This window comes from Pseudophryne corroboree, chromosome 8 (assembly GCF_028390025.1).
Source record: "Pseudophryne corroboree isolate aPseCor3 chromosome 8, aPseCor3.hap2, whole genome shotgun sequence".
Lineage (NCBI taxonomy): Eukaryota > Metazoa > Chordata > Amphibia > Anura > Myobatrachidae > Pseudophryne > Pseudophryne corroboree.
Genome location: NC_086451.1, coordinates 376811500 through 376829140, shown reverse-complemented (window position 1 = coordinate 376829140; position 17641 = coordinate 376811500). Strand labels below are relative to the sequence as shown.

The 17641-nt window shown below is 31.4% G+C and overlaps 16 non-coding genes across 16 annotated transcripts; all 16 read left to right on the top strand.

Annotated features, from left to right (window-relative positions):
- The first annotated feature begins 128 nt into the window (after positions 1 to 128).
- On the top strand, positions 129 to 237 carry TRNAL-CAA (transfer RNA leucine (anticodon CAA)). Its single transcript has 2 exons — positions 129 to 166; positions 192 to 237. It is a non-coding gene; the product is annotated as a tRNA-Leu (tRNA).
- Positions 238 to 1844: 1607 nt separating this feature from the next.
- Positions 1845 to 1953, top strand: TRNAL-CAA (transfer RNA leucine (anticodon CAA)). Its single transcript has 2 exons — positions 1845 to 1882; positions 1908 to 1953. It is a non-coding gene; the product is annotated as a tRNA-Leu (tRNA).
- A 1607-nt stretch (positions 1954 to 3560) lies between these two features.
- TRNAL-CAA (transfer RNA leucine (anticodon CAA)) lies at positions 3561 to 3669 on the top strand. Its single transcript has 2 exons — positions 3561 to 3598; positions 3624 to 3669. It is a non-coding gene; the product is annotated as a tRNA-Leu (tRNA).
- Positions 3670 to 4418: 749 nt separating this feature from the next.
- TRNAL-CAA (transfer RNA leucine (anticodon CAA)) lies at positions 4419 to 4527 on the top strand. The gene is made up of 2 exons: positions 4419 to 4456; positions 4482 to 4527. It is a non-coding gene; the product is annotated as a tRNA-Leu (tRNA).
- Positions 4528 to 5276: 749 nt separating this feature from the next.
- TRNAL-CAA (transfer RNA leucine (anticodon CAA)) lies at positions 5277 to 5385 on the top strand. Its single transcript has 2 exons — positions 5277 to 5314; positions 5340 to 5385. It is a non-coding gene; the product is annotated as a tRNA-Leu (tRNA).
- Positions 5386 to 6135: 750 nt separating this feature from the next.
- On the top strand, positions 6136 to 6244 carry TRNAL-CAA (transfer RNA leucine (anticodon CAA)). Its single transcript has 2 exons — positions 6136 to 6173; positions 6199 to 6244. It is a non-coding gene; the product is annotated as a tRNA-Leu (tRNA).
- A 749-nt stretch (positions 6245 to 6993) lies between these two features.
- Positions 6994 to 7102, top strand: TRNAL-CAA (transfer RNA leucine (anticodon CAA)). Its single transcript has 2 exons — positions 6994 to 7031; positions 7057 to 7102. It is a non-coding gene; the product is annotated as a tRNA-Leu (tRNA).
- A 749-nt stretch (positions 7103 to 7851) lies between these two features.
- On the top strand, positions 7852 to 7960 carry TRNAL-CAA (transfer RNA leucine (anticodon CAA)). The gene is made up of 2 exons: positions 7852 to 7889; positions 7915 to 7960. It is a non-coding gene; the product is annotated as a tRNA-Leu (tRNA).
- A 749-nt stretch (positions 7961 to 8709) lies between these two features.
- Positions 8710 to 8818, top strand: TRNAL-CAA (transfer RNA leucine (anticodon CAA)). The gene is made up of 2 exons: positions 8710 to 8747; positions 8773 to 8818. It is a non-coding gene; the product is annotated as a tRNA-Leu (tRNA).
- Positions 8819 to 10424: 1606 nt separating this feature from the next.
- On the top strand, positions 10425 to 10533 carry TRNAL-CAA (transfer RNA leucine (anticodon CAA)). The gene is made up of 2 exons: positions 10425 to 10462; positions 10488 to 10533. It is a non-coding gene; the product is annotated as a tRNA-Leu (tRNA).
- Positions 10534 to 11284: 751 nt separating this feature from the next.
- Positions 11285 to 11393, top strand: TRNAL-CAA (transfer RNA leucine (anticodon CAA)). The gene is made up of 2 exons: positions 11285 to 11322; positions 11348 to 11393. It is a non-coding gene; the product is annotated as a tRNA-Leu (tRNA).
- Positions 11394 to 12139: 746 nt separating this feature from the next.
- On the top strand, positions 12140 to 12248 carry TRNAL-CAA (transfer RNA leucine (anticodon CAA)). The gene is made up of 2 exons: positions 12140 to 12177; positions 12203 to 12248. It is a non-coding gene; the product is annotated as a tRNA-Leu (tRNA).
- Positions 12249 to 12996: 748 nt separating this feature from the next.
- Positions 12997 to 13105, top strand: TRNAL-CAA (transfer RNA leucine (anticodon CAA)). Its single transcript has 2 exons — positions 12997 to 13034; positions 13060 to 13105. It is a non-coding gene; the product is annotated as a tRNA-Leu (tRNA).
- Positions 13106 to 15572: 2467 nt separating this feature from the next.
- On the top strand, positions 15573 to 15681 carry TRNAL-CAA (transfer RNA leucine (anticodon CAA)). The gene is made up of 2 exons: positions 15573 to 15610; positions 15636 to 15681. It is a non-coding gene; the product is annotated as a tRNA-Leu (tRNA).
- Positions 15682 to 16427: 746 nt separating this feature from the next.
- On the top strand, positions 16428 to 16536 carry TRNAL-CAA (transfer RNA leucine (anticodon CAA)). The gene is made up of 2 exons: positions 16428 to 16465; positions 16491 to 16536. It is a non-coding gene; the product is annotated as a tRNA-Leu (tRNA).
- A 748-nt stretch (positions 16537 to 17284) lies between these two features.
- Positions 17285 to 17393, top strand: TRNAL-CAA (transfer RNA leucine (anticodon CAA)). Its single transcript has 2 exons — positions 17285 to 17322; positions 17348 to 17393. It is a non-coding gene; the product is annotated as a tRNA-Leu (tRNA).
- Positions 17394 to 17641: the final 248 nt, after the last annotated feature.

The window sequence follows — 17641 nt, the reverse complement described above, 5'->3', positions numbered from 1 at the left end:
CCAAGTTCTTGATTTTATGTTACTTTTTTCAAGCAGTACATATTATTTGGCTGAAAGATACCCCAAAATCCTTTTTTTGTACATTATAATCTTTTATTGCTAACTTAATTTAACGGACAGATGTATTTGTCAGGATGGCCGAGCGGTCTAAGGCGCCAGACTCAAGATTGCATTCTTCCTCTAAATGGGTGTTCTGGTCTCTGTAAAGAGGCGTGGGTTTGAATCCCACTTCTGACAATTTTATTTTCTTGTACTTTGTATGAAAAGAATATTAATTTGTGGATAAGTCTACCATCCAAAATAACAAGTGCCCTTAGGACATCCATTCTCTTTTAAAAGTCCTTCTCTTGGAAATTGGAATCTTATTACCATTTATTTCTAACAATGTGCAGCCTAATTATTTAAAGAAACATAGGGAACAGAATAGTTTGAAAATGGGAGAAATTGTATGATATCCCATCTACACACAAATATTGCACTTGTTGCCATAGAGTTGAATTAATTACATTATTCCTAAGTGATAAATATACAATGACTAGTTAAAAAATTCTTAAGTTTAGTTCCATGTAGAAAAAAGATTTTCACAAATGTATTATTTGCAAAACATCCTTTCAGTATTCAGTAAACAAATCATAAAACAAAGAATACATTGGAAAAGAAAAGTAGATTCAGGCTCTCAGACTCTATATCTAAAAGTTTACAAAAATTACTTGCTAGACACATAAATCTGTTTTTTCCTGAAAGAGATTTTAGTAAATAATTTGTATAGTTATTATAAAGGATATCATTATAACCTGAGCAGTTTTTCTTAAGTATTATTTTTGATGGCTCACCTTTAGCGGTAGTATACTGTATAAATCCAAGTTCTTGATTTTATGTTACTTTTTTTAAGCAGTACATATTATTTGGCTGAAAGATACCCCAAAATCCTTTTTTTGTACATTATAATCTTTATTGCCAACTTAATTTAACGGACAGATGTATTTGTCAGGATGGAAGAGCTGTCTAAGGCGCCAGACTCAAGATTGCATTCTTCCTCTAAATGGGTGTTCTGGTCTCTGTAAAGAGGCGTGGGTTTGAATCCCACTTCTGACAATTTTATTTTCTTGTACTTTGTATGAAAAGAATATTAATTTGTGGATAAGTCTACCATCCAAAATAACAAGTGCCCTTAGGACATCCATTCTCTTTTAAAAGTCCTTCTCTTGGACATTGGAATCTTATTACCATTTATTTCTAACAATGTGCAGCCTAATTATTTAAAGAAACATAGGGAACAGAAAAGTTTGAAAATGGGAGAAATTGTATGATATCCCATCTACACACCAATATTGCACTTGTTGCCATAGAGTTGAATTAATGACATTATTCCTAAGTGATAAATACACAATGACTGGTTAAAAAATTCTTAAGTTTAGTTCCATGTAGAAAAAAGGTTTTCACAAATGTATTATTTGCAAAACATCCTTTCAGTATTCAGTAAACAAATCATAAAACAAAGAATAAATTGGAATAGAAAGTAGATTCAGGCTCTCAGACTCTATATCTAAAAGTTTACAAAAATTATTTGCTAGACACATAAATCTGTTTTTTCCTGAAAGAGATTTTAGTAAATAATTTGTATAGTTATTATAAAGGATATCATTATAACCTGAGCAGTTTTTCTTAAGTATTAATTGTGATGGCTCACCTTTAGCGGTAGTATACTGTATAAATCCAAGTTCTTGATTTTATGTTACTTTTTTCAAGCAGTACATATTATTTGGCTGAAAGATACCCCAAAATCCTTTTTTTGTACATTATAATCTTTTATTGCTAACTTAATTTAACGGACAGATGTATTTGTCAGGATGGCCGAGCGGTCTAAGGCGCCAGACTCAAGATTGCATTCTTCCTCTAAATGGGTGTTCTGGTCTCTGTAAAGAGGCGTGGGTTTGAATCCCACTTCTGACAATTTTATTTTCTTGTACTTTGTATGAAAAGAATATTAATTTGTGGATAAGTCTACCATCCAAAATAACAAGTGCCCTTAGGACATCCATTCTCTTTTAAAAGTCCTTCTCTTGGAAATTGGAATCTTGTTACCATTTATTTCTAACAATGTGCAGCCTAATTATTTAAAGAAACATAGGGAACAGAATAGTTTGAAAATGGGAGAAATTGTATGATATCCCATCTACACACAAATATTGCAATTGTTGCCATAGAGTTGAATTAATTACATTATTCCTAAGTGATAAATATACAATGACTAGTTAAAAAATTCTTAAGTTTAGTTCCATGTAGAAAAAAGGTTTTCACAAATGTATTATTTGCAAAACATCCTTTCAGTATTCAGTAAACAAATCATAAAACAAAGAATAAATTGGAAAAGAAAAGTAGATTCAGGCTCTCAGACTCTATATCTAAAAGTTTACAAAAATTACTTGCTAGACACATAAATCTGTTTTTTCCTGAAAGAGATTTTAGTAAATAATTTGTATAGTTATTATAAAGGATATCATTATAACCTGAGCAGTTTTTCTTAAGTATTATTTTTGATGGCTCACCTTTAGCGGTAGTATACTGTATAAATCCAAGTTCTTGATTTTATGTTACTTTTTTTAAGCAGTACATATTATTTGGCTGAAAGATACCCCAAAATCCTTTTTTTGTACATTATAATCTTTATTGCCAACTTAATTTAACGGACAGATGTATTTGTCAGGATGGAAGAGCGGTCTAAGGCGCCAGACTCAAGATTGCATTCTTCCTCTAAATGGGTGTTCTGGTCTCTGTAAAGAGGCGTGGGTTTGAATCCCACTTCTGACAATTTTATTTTCTTGTACTTTGTATGAAAAGAATATTAATTTGTGGATAAGTCTACCATCCAAAATAACAAGTGCCCTTAGGACATCCATTCTCTTTTAAAAGTCCTTCTCTTGGACATTGGAATCTTATTACCATTTATTTCTAACAATGTGCAGCCTAATTATTTAAAGAAACATAGGGAACAGAATAGTTTGAAAATGGGAGAAATTGTATGATATCCCATCTACACACCAATATTGCACTTGTTGCCATAGAGTTGAATTAATGACATTATTCCTAAGTGATAAATACACAATGACTGGTTAAAAAATTCTTAAGTTTAGTTCCATGTAGAAAAAAGGTTTTCACAAATGTATTATTTGCAAAACATCCTTTCAGTATTCAGTAAACAAATCATAAAACAAAGAATAAATTGGAATAGAAAGTAGATTCAGGCTCTCAGACTCTATATCTAAAAGTTTACAAAAATTACTTGCTAGACACATAAATCTGTTTTTTCCTGAAAGAGATTTTAGTAAATAATTTGTATAGTTATTATAAAGGATATCATTATAACCTGAGCAGTTTTTCTTAAGTATTAATTGTGATGGCTCACCTTTAGCGGTAGTATACTGTATAAATCCAAGTTCTTGATTTTATGTTACTTTTTTCAAGCAGTACATATTATTTGGCTGAAAGATACCCCAAAATCCTTTTTTTGTACATTATAATCTTTTATTGGCAACTTAATCTAATGGGCATATGTACTTGTCAGGATGGCCGAGCGGTCTAAGGCGCCAGACTCAAGATTGTGTTCTTCCTCTAAATGGGTGTTCTGGACTCTGTAAAGAGGCGTGGGTTCAAATCCCACTTCTGACAATTTTATTTTCTTGTACTTTGTATGAAAAGAATATTAATTTGTGGATAAATCTACCATGCAAAATAACAAGTGCCCTTAGGACATCCATTCTCTTTTAAAAGTCCTTCTCTTGGACATTGGAATCTTATTACCATTTATTTCTAACAATGTGCAGCCTAATTATTTAAAGAAACATAGGGAACAGAATAGTTTGAAAATGGGAGAAATTGTATGATATCCCATCTACACACCAATATTGCACTTGTTGCCATAGAGTTGAATTAATGACATTATTCCTAAGTGATAAATACACAATGACTGGTTAAAAAATTCTTAAGTTTAGTTCCATGTAGAAAAAAGGTTTTCACAAATGTATTATTTGCAAAACATCCTTTCAGTATTCAGTAAACAAATCATAAAACAAAGAATAAATTGGAATAGAAAGTAGATTCAGGCTCTCAGACTCTATATCTAAAAGTTTACAAAAATTAATTGCTAGACACATAAATCTGTTTTTTCCTGAAAGAGATTTTAGTAAATAATTTGTATAGTAATTATAAAGGATATCATTATAACCTGAGCAGTTTTTCTTAAGTATTAATTGTGATGGCTCACCTTTAGCGGTAGTATACTGTATAAATCCAAGTTCTTGATTTTATGTTACTTTTTTCAAGCAGTACATATTATTTGGCTGAAAGATACCCCAAAATCCTTTTTTTGTACATTATAATCTTTTACTGGCAACTTAATTTAGAGGGCATATGTTCTTGTCAGGATGGCCGAGCGGTCTAAGGCGCCAGACTCAAGATTGCATTCTTCCTCTAAATGGGTGTTCTGGTCTCTGTAAAGAGGCGTGGGTTCAAATCCCACTTCTGACAATTTTATTTTCTTGTACTTTGTATGAAAAGAATATTAATTTGTGGATAAGTCTACCATGCAAAATTACAAGTGCCCTTAGGACATCCATTCTCTTTTAAAAGTCCTTCTCTTGGACATTGGAATCTTATTACCATTTATTTCTAACAATGTGCAGCCTAATTATTTAAAGAAACATAGGGAACAGAATAGTTTGAAAATGGGAGAAATTGTATGATATCCCATCTACACACCAATATTGCACTTGTTGCCATAGAGTTGAATTAATGACATTATTCCTAAGTGAGAAATACACAATGACTGGTTCAAAAATTCTTAAGTTTAGTTCCATGTAAAAAAAAGTTTTCACAAATGTATTATTTGCAAAACATCCTTTCAGTATTCAGTAAACAAATCATAAAACAAAGAATACATTGGAAAAGAAAAGTAGATTCAGGCTCTCAGACTCTATATCTAAAAGTTTACAAAAATTACTTGCTAGACACATAAATCTGTTTTTTCCTGAAAGAGATTTTAGTAAATAATTTGTATAGTTATTATAAAGGATATCATTATAACCTGAGCAGTTTTTCTTAAGTATTAATTGTGATGGCTCACCTTTAGCGGTAGTATACTGTATAAATCCAAGTTCTTGATTTTATGTTACTTTTTTCAAGCAGTACATATTATTTGGCTGAAAGATACCCCAAAATCCTTTTTTTGTACATTATAATCTTTTATTGGCAACTTAATCTAATGGGCATATGTACTTGTCAGGATGGCCGAGCGGTCTAAGGCGCCAGACTCAAGATTGTGTTCTTCCTCTAAATGGGTGTTCTGGACTCTGTAAAGAGGCGTGGGTTCAAATCCCACTTCTGACAATTTTATTTTCTTGTACTTTGTATGAAAAGAATATTAATTTGTGGATAAATCTACCATGCAAAATAACAAGTGATCTTAGGACATCCATTCTCTTTTAAAAGTCCTTCTCTTGGACATTGGAATCTTGTTACCATTTATTTCTAACAATGTGCAGCCTAATTATTTAAAGAAACATAGGGAACAGAATAGTTTGAAAATGGGAGAAATTGTATGATATCCCATCTACACACCAATATTGCACTTGTTGCCATAGAGTTGAATTAATGACATTATTCCTAAGTGATAAATACACAATGACTGGTTAAAAAAATTCTTAAGTTTAGTTCCATGTAGAAAAAAGGTTTTCACAAATGTATTATTTGCAAAACACCCTTTCAGTATTCAGTAAACAAATCATAAAACAAAGAATAAATTGGAATAGAAAGTAGATTCAGGCTCTCAGACTCTATATCTAAAAGTTTACAAAAATTACTTGCTAGACACATAAATCTGTTTTTTCCTGAAAGAGATTTTAGTAAATAATTTGTATAGTTATTATAAAGGATATCATTATAACCTGAGCAGTTTTTCTTAAGTATTAATTGTGATGGCTCACCTTTAGCGGTAGTATACTGTATAAATCCAAGTTCTTGATTTTATGTTACTTTTTTTAAGCAGTACATATTATTTGGCTGAAAGATACCCCAAAATCCTTTTTTTGTACATTATAATCTTTTATTGCCACCTTAATTTAATGAGCAGATGTACTTGTCAGGATGGCTGAGCGGTCTAAGGCGCAAGACTCAAGCTTGCATACTTCCTCTAAATAGGTATTCTGGTCTCTGTAAAGAGGCGTGGGTTCAAATCCCACTTCTGACAATTTTATTTTCTTGTACTTTGTATGAAAAGAATATTAATTTGTGGATAAGTCTATCATGCAAAATAACAAGTGCCCTTAGGACATCCATTCTCTTTTAAAAGTCCTTCTCTTGGACATTGGAATCTTATTACCATTTATTTCTAACAATGTGCAGCCTAATTATTTAAAGAAACATAGGGAACAGAATAGTTTGAAAATGGGAGAAATTGTATGATATCCCATCTACACACCAATATTGCACTTGTTGCCATAGAGTTGAATTAATGACATTATTCCTAAGTGATAAATACACAATGACTGGTTAAAAAATTCTTAAGTTTAGTTCCATGTAGAAAAAAGGTTTTCACAAATGTATTATTTGCAAAACATCCTTTCAGTATTCAGTAAACAAATCATAAAACAAAGAATAAATTGGAATAGAAAGTAGATTCAGGCTCTCAGACTCTATATCTAAAAGTTTACAAAAATTACTTGCTAGACACATAAATCTGTTTTTTCCTGAAAGAGATTTTAGTAAATAATTTGTATAGTTATTATAAAGGATATCATTATAACCTGAGCAGTTTTTCTTAAGTATTAATTGTGATGGCTCACCTTTAGCGGTAGTATACTGTATAAATCCAAGTTCTTGATTTTATGTTACTTTTTTCAAGCAGTACATATTATTTGGCTGAAAGATACCCCAAAATCCTTTTTTTGTACATTATAATCTTTTATTGGCAACTTAATCTAATGGGCATATGTACTTGTCAGGATGGCCGAGCGGTCTAAGGCGCCAGACTCAAGATTGTGTTCTTCCTCTAAATGGGTGTTCTGGACTCTGTAAAGAGGCGTGGGTTCAAATCCCACTTCTGACAATTTTATTTTCTTGTACTTTGTATGAAAAGAATATTAATTTGTGGATAAATCTACCATGCAAAATAACAAGTGATCTTAGGACATCCATTCTCTTTTAAAAGTCCTTCTCTTGGACATTGGAATCTTATTACCATTTATTTCTAACAATGTGCAGCCTAATTATTTAAAGAAACATAGGGAACAGAATAGTTTGAAAATGGGAGAAATTGTATGATATCCCATCTACACACCAATATTGCACTTGTTGCCATAGAGTTGAATTAATGACATTATTCCTAAGTGATAAATACACAATGACTGGTTAAAAAATTCTTAAGTTTAGTTCCATGTAGAAAAAAGGTTTTCACAAATGTATTATTTGCAAAACACCCTTTCAGTATTCAGTAAACAAATCATAAAACAAAGAATAAATTGGAATAGAAAGTAGATTCAGGCTCTCAGACTCTATATCTAAAAGTTTACAAAAATTAATTGCTAGACACATAAATCTGTTTTTTCCTGAAAGAGATTTTAGTAAATAATTTGTATAGTAATTATAAAGGATATCATTATAACCTGAGCAGTTTTTCTTAAGTATTAATTGTGATGGCTCACCTTTAGCGGTAGTATACTGTATAAATCCAAGTTCTTGATTTTATGTTACTTTTTTCAAGCAGTACATATTATTTGGCTGAAAGATACCCCAAAATCCTTTTTTTGTACATTATAATCTTTTATTGCCACCTTAATTTAATAAGCAGATGTACTTGTCAGGATGGCTGAGCGGTCTAAGGCGCAAGACTCAAGCTTGCATACTTCCTCTAAATAGGTGTTCTGGTCTCTGTAAAGAGGCGTGGGTTCAAATCCCACTTCTGACAATTTTATTTTCTTGTACTTTGTATGAAAAGAATATTAATTTGTGGATAAGTCTATCATGCAAAATAACAAGTGCCCTTAGGACATCCATTCTCTTTTAAAAGTCCTTCTCTTGGACATTGGAATCTTATTACCATTTATTTCTAACAATGTGCAGCCTAATTATTTAAAGAAACATAGGGAACAGAATAGTTTGAAAATGGGAGAAATTGTATGATATCCCATCTACACACCAATATTGCACTTGTTGCCATAGAGTTGAATTAATGACATTATTCCTAAGTGATAAATACACAATGACTGGTTAAAAAATTCTTAAGTTTAGTTCCATGTAGAAAAAAGGTTTTCACAAATGTATTATTTGCAAAACATCCTTTCAGTATTCAGTAAACAAATCATAAAACAAAGAATAAATTGGAATAGAAAGTAGATTCAGGCTCTCAGACTCTATATCTAAAAGTTTACAAAAATTAATTGCTAGACACATAAATCTGTTTTTTCCTGAAAGAGATTTTAGTAAATAATTTGTATAGTAATTATAAAGGATATCATTATAACCTGAGCAGTTTTTCTTAAGTATTAATTGTGATGGCTCACCTTTAGCGGTAGTATACTGTATAAATCCAAGTTCTTGATTTTATGTTACTTTTTTCAAGCAGTACATATTATTTGGCTGAAAGATACCCCAAAATCCTTTTTTTGTACATTATAATCTTTTACTGGCAACTTAATTTAGAGGGCATATGTTCTTGTCAGGATGGCCGAGCGGTCTAAGGCGCCAGACTCAAGATTGCATTCTTCCTCTAAATGGGTGTTCTGGTCTCTGTAAAGAGGCGTGGGTTCAAATCCCACTTCTGACAATTTTATTTTCTTGTACTTTGTATGAAAAGAATATTAATTTGTGGATAAGTCTACCATGCAAAATTACAAGTGCCCTTAGGACATCCATTCTCTTTTAAAAGTCCTTCTCTTGGACATTGGAATCTTATTACCATTTATTTCTAACAATGTGCAGCCTAATTATTTAAAGAAACATAGGGAACAGAATAGTTTGAAAATGGGAGAAATTGTATGATATCCCATCTACACACCAATATTGCACTTGTTGCCATAGAGTTGAATTAATGACATTATTCCTAAGTGAGAAATACACAATGACTGGTTCAAAAATTCTTAAGTTTAGTTCCATGTAAAAAAAAGTTTTCACAAATGTATTATTTGCAAAACATCCTTTCAGTATTCAGTAAACAAATCATAAAACAAAGAATACATTGGAAAAGAAAAGTAGATTCAGGCTCTCAGACTCTATATCTAAAAGTTTACAAAAATTACTTGCTAGACACATAAATCTGTTTTTTCCTGAAAGAGATTTTAGTAAATAATTTGTATAGTTATTATAAAGGATATCATTATAACCTGAGCAGTTTTTCTTAAGTATTATTTTTGATGGCTCACCTTTAGCGGTAGTATACTGTATAAATCCAAGTTCTTGATTTTATGTTACTTTTCTTAAGCAGTACATATTATTTGGCTGAAAGATACCCCAAAATCCTTTTTTTGTACATTATAATCTTTATTGCCAACTTAATTTAACGGACAGATGTATTTGTCAGGATGGAAGAGCGGTCTAAGGCGCCAGACTCAAGATTGCATTCTTCCTCTAAATGGGTGTTCTGGTCTCTGTAAAGAGGCGTGGGTTTGAATCCCACTTCTGACAATTTTATTTTCTTGTACTTTGTATGAAAAGAATATTAATTTGTGGATAAGTCTACCATCCAAAATAACAAGTGCCCTTAGGACATCCATTCTCTTTTAAAAGTCCTTCTCTTGGACATTGGAATCTTATTACCATTTATTTCTAACAATGTGCAGCCTAATTATTTAAAGAAACATAGGGAACAGAAAAGTTTGAAAATGGGAGAAATTGTATGATATCCCATCTACACACCAATATTGCACTTGTTGCCATAGAGTTGAATTAATGACATTATTCCTAAGTGATAAATACACAATGACTGGTTAAAAAATTCTTAAGTTTAGTTCCATGTAGAAAAAAGGTTTTCACAAATGTATTATTTGCAAAACATCCTTTCAGTATTCAGTAAACAAATCATAAAACAAAGAATAAATTGGAATAGAAAGTAGATTCAGGCTCTCAGACTCTATATCTAAAAGTTTACAAAAATTACTTGCTAGACACATAAATCTGTTTTTTCCTGAAAGAGATTTTAGTAAATAATTTGTATAGTTATTATAAAGGATATCATTATAACCTGAGCAGTTTTTCTTAAGTATTAATTGTGATGGCTCACCTTTAGCGGTAGTATACTGTATAAATCCAAGTTCTTGATTTTATGTTACTTTTTTCAAGCAGTACATATTATTTGGCTGAAAGATACCCCAAAATCCTTTTTTTGTACATTATAATCTTTTATTGGCAACTTAATCTAACGGGCATATGTACTTGTCAGGATGGCCGAGCGGTCTAAGGCGCCACACTCAAGATTGTGTTCTTCCTCTAAATGGGTGTTCTGGACTCTGTAAAGAGGCGTGGGTTCAAATCCCACTTCTGACAATTTTATTTTCTTGTACTTTGTATGAAAAGAATATTAATTTGTGGATAAGTCTACCATGCAAAATAACAAGTGACCTTAGGACATCCATTCTCTTTTAAAAGTCCTTCTCTTGGACATTGGAATCTTGTTACCATTTATTTCTAACAATGTGCAGCCTAATTATTTAAAGAAACATAGGGAACAGAATAGTTTGAAAATGGGAGAAATTGTATGATATCCCATCTACACACCAATATTGCACTTGTTGCCATAGAGTTGAATTAATGACATTATTCCTAAGTGATAAATACACAATGACTGGTTAAAAAAATTCTTAAGTTTAGTTCCATGTAGAAAAAAGGTTTTCACAAATGTATTATTTGCAAAACACCCTTTCAGTATTCAGTAAACAAATCATAAAACAAAGAATAAATTGGAATAGAAAGTAGATTCAGGCTCTCAGACTCTATATCTAAAAGTTTACAAAAATTACTTGCTAGACACATAAATCTGTTTTTTCCTGAAAGAGATTTTAGTAAATAATTTGTATAGTAATTATAAAGGATATCATTATAACCTGAGCAGTTTTTCTTAAGTATTAATTGTGATGGCTCACCTTTAGCGGTAGTATACTGTATAAATCCAAGTTCTTGATTTTATGTTACTTTTTTCAAGCAGTACATATTATTTGGCTGAAAGATACCCCAAAATCCTTTTTTTTGTACATTATAATCTTTTATTGGCAACTTAATTTAATGGGCATATGTACTTGTCAGGATGGCCGAGCGGTCTAAGGCGCCAGACTCAAGATTGCGTTCTTCCTCTAAATGGGTGTTCTGGTCTCTGTAAAGAGGCGTGGGTTCAAATCCCACTTCTGACAATTTTATTTTCTTGTACTTTGTATGAAAAGAATATTAATTTGTGGATAAGTCTACCATGCAAAATAACAAGTGACCTTAGGACATCCATTCTCTTTTAAAAGTCCTTCTCTTGGACATTGGAATCTTGTTACCATTTATTTCTAACAATGTGCAGCCTAATTATTTAAAGAAACATAGGGAACAGAATAGTTTGAAAATGGGAGAAATTGTATGATATCCCATCTACACACCAATATTGCACTTGTTGCCATAGAGTTGAATTAATGACATTATTCCTAAGTGATAAATACACGACTGGTTAAAAAATTCTTAAGTTTAGTTCCATGTAGAAAAAAGGTTTTCACAAATGTATTATTTGCAAAACACCCTTTCAGTATTCAGTAAACAAATCATAAAACAAAGAATAAATTGGAATAGAAAGTAGATTCAGGTTCTCAGACTCTATATCTAAAAGTTTACAAAAATTACTTGCTAGACACATAAATCTGTTTTTTCCTGAAAGAGATTTTAGTAAATAATTTGTATAGTAATTATAAAGGATATCATTATAACCTGAGCAGTTTTTCTTAAGTATTAATTGTGATGGCTCACCTTTAGCGGTAGTATACTGTATAAATCCAAGTTCTTGATTTTATGTTACTTTTTTCAAGCAGTACATATTATTTGGCTGAAAGATACCCCAAAATCCTTTTTTTGTACATTATAATCTTTTACTGGCAACTTAATTTAGACGGCATATGTTCTTGTCAGGATGGCCGAGCGGTCTAAGGCGCCAGACTCAAGATTGCATTCTTCCTCTAAATGGGTGTTCTGGTCTCTGTAAAGAGGCGTGGGTTCAAATCCCACTTCTGACAATTTTATTTTCTTGTACTTTGTATGAAAAGAATATTAATTTGTGGATAAGTCTACCATGCAAAATTACAAGTGCCCTTAGGACATCCATTCTCTTTTAAAAGTCCTTCTCTTGGACATTGGAATCTTATTACCATTTATTTCTAACAATGTGCAGCCTAATTATTTAAAGAAACATAGGGAACAGAATAGTTTGAAAATGGGAGAAATTGTATGATATCCCATCTACACACCAATATTGCACTTGTTGCCATAGAGTTGAATTAATGACATTATTCCTAAGTGAGAAATACACAATGACTGGTTCAAAAATTCTTAAGTTTAGTTCCATGTAAAAAAAAGTTTTCACAAATGTATTATTTGCTAAACATCCTTTCAGTATTCAGTAAACAAATAATAAAACAAAGAATAAATTGGAATAGAAAGTAGATTCAGGCTCTCAGACTCTATATCTATAAGTTTACAAAAATTACGTGCTAGGCACATAAATCTGTTTTTTCCTGAAAGAGATTTTAGTAAATAATTTGTATAGTTATTATAAAGGATATCATTATAACCTGAGCAGTTTTTCTTAAGTATTAATTGTGATGGCTCACCTTTAGCGGTAGTATACTGTATAAATCCAAGTTCTTGATTTTATGTTACTTTTTTCAAGCAGTACATATTATTTGGCTGAAAGATACCCCAAAATCCTTTTTTTGTACATTATAATCTTTTATTGCTAACTTAATTTAACGGACAGATGTATTTGTCAGGATGGCCGAGCGGTCTAAGGCGCCAGACTCAAGATTGCATTCTTCCTCTAAATGGGTGTTCTGGTCTCTGTAAAGAGGCGTGGGTTTGAATCCCACTTCTGACAATTTTATTTTCTTGTACTTTGTATGAAAAGAATATTAATTTGTGGATAAGTCTACCATCCAAAATAACAAGTGCCCTTAGGACATCCATTCTCTTTTAAAAGTCCTTCTCTTGGAAATTGGAATCTTATTACCATTTATTTCTAACAATGTGCAGCCTAATTATTTAAAGAAACATAGGGAACAGAATAGTTTGAAAATGGGAGAAATTGTATGATATCCCATCTACACACAAATATTGCACTTGTTGCCATAGAGTTGAATTAATTACATTATTCCTAAGTGATAAATATACAATGACTAGTTAAAAAATTCTTAAGTTTAGTTCCATGTAGAAAAAAGATTTTCACAAATGTATTATTTGCAAAACATCCTTTCAGTATTCAGTAAACAAATCATAAAACAAAGAATACATTGGAAAAGAAAAGTAGATTCAGGCTCTCAGACTCTATATCTAAAAGTTTACAAAAATTACTTGCTAGACACATAAATCTGTTTTTTCCTGAAAGAGATTTTAGTAAATAATTTGTATAGTTATTATAAAGGATATCATTATAACCTGAGCAGTTTTTCTTAAGTATTATTTTTGATGGCTCACCTTTAGCGGTAGTATACTGTATAAATCCAAGTTCTTGATTTTATGTTACTTTTTTTAAGCAGTACATATTATTTGGCTGAAAGATACCCCAAAATCCTTTTTTTGTACATTATAATCTTTATTGCCAACTTAATTTAACGGACAGATGTATTTGTCAGGATGGAAGAGCTGTCTAAGGCGCCAGACTCAAGATTGCATTCTTCCTCTAAATGGGTGTTCTGGTCTCTGTAAAGAGGCGTGGGTTTGAATCCCACTTCTGACAATTTTATTTTCTTGTACTTTGTATGAAAAGAATATTAATTTGTGGATAAGTCTACCATCCAAAATAACAAGTGCCCTTAGGACATCCATTCTCTTTTAAAAGTCCTTCTCTTGGACATTGGAATCTTATTACCATTTATTTCTAACAATGTGCAGCCTAATTATTTAAAGAAACATAGGGAACAGAAAAGTTTGAAAATGGGAGAAATTGTATGATATCCCATCTACACACCAATATTGCACTTGTTGCCATAGAGTTGAATTAATGACATTATTCCTAAGTGATAAATACACAATGACTGGTTAAAAAATTCTTAAGTTTAGTTCCATGTAGAAAAAAGGTTTTCACAAATGTATTATTTGCAAAACATCCTTTCAGTATTCAGTAAACAAATCATAAAACAAAGAATAAATTGGAATAGAAAGTAGATTCAGGCTCTCAGACTCTATATCTAAAAGTTTACAAAAATTATTTGCTAGACACATAAATCTGTTTTTTCCTGAAAGAGATTTTAGTAAATAATTTGTATAGTTATTATAAAGGATATCATTATAACCTGAGCAGTTTTTCTTAAGTATTAATTGTGATGGCTCACCTTTAGCGGTAGTATACTGTATAAATCCAAGTTCTTGATTTTATGTTACTTTTTTCAAGCAGTACATATTATTTGGCTGAAAGATACCCCAAAATCCTTTTTTTGTACATTATAATCTTTTATTGGCAACTTAATCTAATGGGCATATGTACTTGTCAGGATGGCCGAGCGGTCTAAGGCGCCACACTCAAGATTGTGTTCTTCCTCTAAATGGGTGTTCTGGACTCTGTAAAGAGGCGTGGGTTCAAATCCCAATTCTGACAATTTTATTTTCTTGTACTTTGTATGAAAAGAATATTAATTTGTGGATAAGTCTACCATGCAAAATAACAAGTGACCTTAGGACATCCATTCTCTTTTAAAAGTCCTTCTCTTGGACATTGGAATCTTGTTACCATTTATTTCTAACAATGTGCAGCCTAATTATTTAAAGAAACATAGGGAACAGAATAGTTTGAAAATGGGAGAAATTGTATGATATCCCATCTACACACCAATATTGCACTTGTTGCCATAGAGTTGAATTAATGACATTATTCCTAAGTGATAAATACACAATGACTGGTTAAAAAAATTCTTAAGTTTAGTTCCATGTAGAAAAAAGGTTTTCACAAATGTATTATTTGCAAAACACCCTTTCAGTATTCAGTAAACAAATCATAAAACAAAGAATAAATTGGAATAGAAAGTAGATTCAGGCTCTCAGACTATATATCTAAAAGTTTACAAAAATTACTTACTAGACACATAAATCTGTTTTTTCCTGAAAGAGATTTTAATAAATAATTTGTATAGTAATTATAAAGGATATCATTATAACCTGAGCAGTTTTTCTTAAGTATTAATTGTGATGGCTCACCTTTAGCGGTAGTATACTGTATAAATCCAAGTTCTTGATTTTATGTTACTTTTTTCAAGCAGTACATATTATTTGGCTGAAAGATACCCCAAAATCCTTTTTTTTGTACATTATAATCTTTTATTGGCAACTTAATTTAATGGGCATATGTACTTGTCAGGATGGCCGAGCGGTCTAAGGCGCCAGACTCAAGATTGCATTCTTTCTCTAAATGGGTGTTCTGGTCTCTGTAAAGAGGCGTGGGTTCAAATCCCACTTCTGACAATTTTATTTTCTTGTACTTTGTATGAAAAGAATATTAATTTGTGGATAAGTCTACCATGCAAAATAACAAGTGACCTTAGGACATCCATTCTCTTTTAAAAGTCCTTCTCTTGGACATTGGAATCTTGTTACCATTTATTTCTAACAATGTGCAGCCTAATTATTTAAAGAAACATAGGGAACAGAATAGTTTGAAAATGGGAGAAATTGTATGATATCCCATCTACACACCAATATTGCACTTGTTGCCATAGAGTTGAATTAATGACATTATTCCTAAGTGATAAATACACGACTGGTTAAAAAATTCTTAAGTTTAGTTCCATGTAGAAAAAAGGTTTTCACAAATGTATTATTTGCAAAACACCCTTTCAGTATTCAGTAAACAAATCATAAAACAAAGAATAAATTGGAATAGAAAGTAGATTCAGGCTCTCAGACTCTATATCTAAAAGTTTACAAAAATTACTTGCTAGACACATAAATCTGTTTTTTCCTGAAAGAGATTTTAGTAAATAATTTGTATAGTAATTATAAAGGATATCATTATAACCTGAGCAGTTTTTCTTAAGTATTAATTGTGATGGCTCACCTTTAGCGGTAGTATACTGTATAAATCCAAGTTCTTGATTTTATGTTACTTTTTTCAAGCAGTACATATTATTTGGCTGAAAGATACCCCAAAATCCTTTTTTTGTACATTATAATCTTTTACTGGCAACTTAATTTAGAGGGCATATGTTCTTGTCAGGATGGCCGAGCGGTCTAAGGCGCCAGACTCAAGATTGCATTCTTCCTCTAAATGGGTGTTCTGGTCTCTGTAAAGAGGCGTGGGTTCAAATCCCACTTCTGACAATTTTATTTTCTTGTACTTTGTATGAAAAGAATATTAATTTGTGGATAAGTCTACCATGCAAAATTACAAGTGCCCTTAGGACATCCATTCTCTTTTAAAAGTCCTTCTCTTGGACATTGGAATCTTATTACCATTTATTTCTAACAATGTGCAGCCTAATTATTTAAAGAAACATAGGGAACAGAATAGTTTGAAAATGGGAGAAATTGTATGATATCCCATCTACACACCAATATTGCACTTGTTGCCATAGAGTTGAATTAATGACATTATTCCTAAGTGAGAAATACACAATGACTGGTTCAAAAATTCTTAAGTTTAGTTCCATGTAAAAAAAAGTTTTCACAAATGTATTATTTGCTAAACATCCTTTCAGTATTCAGTAAACAAATAATAAAACAAAGAATAAATTGGAATAGAAAGTAGATTCAGGCTCTCAGACTCTATATCTATAAGTTTACAAAAATTACGTGCTAGGCACATAAATCTGTTTTTTCCTGAAAGAGATTTTAGTAAATAATTTGTATAGTTATTATAAAGGATATCATTATAACCTGAGCAGTTTTTCTTAAGTATTAATTGTGATGGCTCACCTTTAGCGGTAGTATACTGTATAAATCCAAGTTCTTGATTTTATGTTACTTTTTTCAAGCAGTACATATTATTTGGCTGAAAGATACCCCAAAATCCTTTTTTTGTACATTATAATCTTTTATTGCTAACTTAATTTAACGGACAGATGTATTTGTCAGGATGGCCGAGCGGTCTAAGGCGCCAGACTCAAGATTGCATTCTTCCTCTAATTGGGTGTTCTGGTCTCTGTAAAGAGGCGTGGGTTTGAATCCCACTTCTGACAATTTTATTTTCTTGTACTTTGTATGAAAAGAATATTAATTTGTGGATAAGTCTACCATCCAAAATAACAAGTGCCCTTAGGACATCCATTCTCTTTTAAAAGTCCTTCTCTTGGAAATTGGAATCTTATTACCATTTATTTCTAACAATGTGCAGCCTAATTATTTAAAGAAACATAGGGAACAGAATAGTTTGAAAATGGGAGAAATTGTATGATATCCCATCTACACACAAATATTGCACTTGTTG